The sequence below is a fragment of the Octodon degus genome, unplaced genomic scaffold (assembly GCF_000260255.1).
Source record: "Octodon degus isolate 3935 unplaced genomic scaffold, OctDeg1.0 scaffold00011, whole genome shotgun sequence".
NCBI lineage: Eukaryota > Metazoa > Chordata > Mammalia > Rodentia > Octodontidae > Octodon > Octodon degus.
Window position 1 is genome coordinate 6,874,865 of NW_004524587.1, and position 3,218 is coordinate 6,878,082.

Consider the following 3,218-nt stretch of genomic DNA (forward strand, 5'->3'; position numbering starts at 1 on the left):
GCCTGCTCACTCGGCTGAGCAGTGGGCAGCAGTGATCACCCAGTCCTTGCAGATGAGGGAGCCCCCACACAGGTATACTTCTTCACCCTGGAGAGGAAGGAGTAGAGGAGGACATCTGTGGCCTGTACAGCCCCCCCAGCCTGGCCAATCCCCAGGTATTCCGCACATACCTTTATCACGTTCAGGTGTGCCTGCCAGGGCCACGAGCCAGGAACCGCATCCTTGCCATTGATAATCCTGGACAGGTCACTCAGCTTTGGAGGGATGGCGGGGACCCCGCACTCTGGGAGGAGAGCAAGGGATGACTGGGGCCTACAGCCAGTCTGGGTCCAGCCCAGCACCATAGAGCTGCTGGTTTCCACCTCAGCTGGCCCAACCTATCTCAGGGCCCCACTTCCACAGCACAATCCACTGCTACAGTGTTCCCTGGCTTCTCCAACCTCTGGGCTCCAGGTTCTGTGACCTGCAGCCAACAGATCCCACCTCTTCATGGGTGCAGAGGGACATGATTGTCCCCACCTGGGAGTGTCCTGCTGGGCCCTCAGATATCTGGGCTTGACCTCTGAGTCCCCCTCCTTGCTGGGTGGCTGGGACCTGCGGTTCCACAGTTTTCATGTACTCCCTGGCAGCAAAACAGCGCTGCTTCCACAGGTCAAGGCGCATGCCCTAAGCAGGTGGGAGTGGCATATTACAGTCACACCTGTGTCCCCGCCAAGGGCTTCCAGCCAGACACTAGGCTGACAGAGGGAGACATGTCCGACACTCTCAGCCCAGGGCCCGGAATTCACCATTGCTGCAGCTCCACTTTAGCAAATGTCCATCACTTAAAATTGGGTTTCTCAATTATTAAGAAATAATTAGGACTTTGATTCCACACCGTGTGGGCCATAGCAAGGAGCATAGAATGAACTAGGAGAAGCCAGCTGTGCTGGGCGGGCCCTGACCCAGCAGGTTCTCAGCCATGTATCAGCCTCACACCTGGACTTGGACTACCCCAGATCCTGTAGCCACGGCCACCGGGAGCCACTGTGGGGTCTCCACCTGCCACAGGAGCAAGGACACAACAGGCCTCCAGTGAGACTGGTGCTGACACACGTAAAAAGGTACAGTCATCTACATCTGCAGTAGCAAAGCATTGTGGGGAGAAAAGAGCACACGATAAACTAAAGCATGGTGGAATGCTGTTTATGACAATTTTTAAAATCTGTGTGTGTGTGTGTGTGTGTGTGTGTGTGTGTGTAGTCCATTTGTGTGAGCCAGCCTCCAACCCACAGAACTCAGAACAGGAAGGACGAAGGTCCAGAGCAAAGCGCTAGCTAAACAGCTTCTGTGGATAAAAGGGAACTATCTCCTAAGCTTCCCTGCACCTCTGAAGGCAACGGGGTCACCGGCAGCTCTCCTGGGGCCGCCCAAGGAGTCTCAGCCTTGGCTTTTGCTCTTGCTACCTGTGCTTAACTGACATGGTCTGAAAAAACAGCCTTGTCTACGGCCGTACCACCCTGAACGTGCCCGATCTCATCTGAAAAAGCAGCCTCAACATGAGCTTCCAGGGTTTCTGCAGGAACAGGGAGGACGTCGGCTTTGTCACGCTGGATGGAGGGTTCTGAGTTCATTCAGGCCTCCCCCCCACATTCTCCGGCCTGGTAGCCCCAGGACTCAGCACTCACCACGTGTGGCTGCCGTGAGGACAAAGCAGGACAGAAGCCAAAGGAAGGCCATGGTGCTGCTGTCAGAGAAGGTGGTGCCTGCTGTTTGGGGCCCCTTTTATGTCCCCTAGAATCCCTTATGCCATGCCCATCAGGGAGGCCCAAAGGCCACCTCATTCTTATCCAAGGACCTTGGGTGATAACTGGGGCCAAGCCCCTCTGCTTGCCAGCCCCTGGGAAAGGTACAGATGCCCTGTCACACCACCTGCAGTCTGGGCAAAACCAAGGACTGTGCTGTTCCAGCCAGGAGCCCGGGCCCCGCACACAGGCTCAAATGGCTCTTGCTCACTCGCTGTGTCCCAGTGAGTTAGGGGGCCTCCAAGTCCTGACTTAAAGGTAGCACAGCCACAGGGTTCCAAGGGGCCTGACTGGTGGTGGCTGGTGTCTCCACATTCTGTAGCTGTGGCCCAGGACCACGGAATGTGGGCGGAAGGGGCTCAGCAGAGAGTAGTTGTATGAATACTGATCTGAAAGCAAAACCTAAAAAAAAGCAAAACCTTGCTCAGAGGATCAGAATAACAGAGGAGGGGAACCCAGGGGGTCACCTTGGCCCCGCCCACCAAGCAGTTTGAATATGGGAAGGGGAAAGTGGAATAGAAAACTTGGGTTTACTGGAGGCAAAGCAACCAAGCTCCCTTCAGAGGAGTGGAGGGAACCGAGCTTTACAATATCGGTGGGCACAGAGGGGCTGAGTGCTCCAGAGTCTACACCCCGAGCTAGTGCAGGAATCACTTTCATACTCTTCATCTGATGGGCTGAGGTCTTTGTGAGTGAATGGAACTCTACCAATATGGGAACAAACTGGAGACAGAAACAGTCCAGGTAGAGCTTGTGCCTCTGGAGTAGCTTGCAAGCCCGTTCACAAGTAGAAGGAACACTGTGGAGTATTGATAAAAATGGGTTTTAACCCATTAGAACACAAAACTTGCTCTACAGGAGGAGTTACCTGGAGCACAAGACAGCAGAGCCAGCGCCAGGCTGCCAGTGCCTGGTCCATGCTTGGCACGACTCTCTTCAGTCATCTTCACAATAGAAGGAATCAGGCTCTGTATGAAGCACTAGCTTCTTAGAAAATGAAGCTTTGATGCCACACCATGAAATGACACGGTCTTCGATTAATAAAAGTCTCAGACCCTGTTATAGTTTTTGTCTAGTTGTCCCCCAAAGCCGCATGCAGCCATTGGGGCAGTTCCCAGAGTTTGTGATGAATTCATGAGTTAATGCTGGGAAGATGGGGTGAGAGCTAGGCCCGCCCACCCTGGAGCAGAGAGCCTGAATGCAGTACAAGGAAAGGAGGGAGGCAGCTGCTACCGCTCCTCCTGTTTTGCTCTTGCGGTGTGACTGTCTGCTCTGCCATGAACTGCTGCCCTGTGCCATGTGCCACTCTGCCTGGAGCCAGCCAAGCATAAACTGAAACCTCCACAAAGTGTGAGCTAAAAAACCCTTTCCTTCCTTAACTCTGATATTGGGCGTTTTGTCCTGACAGTGAGAAAAAAGTAACAGAGACAGACC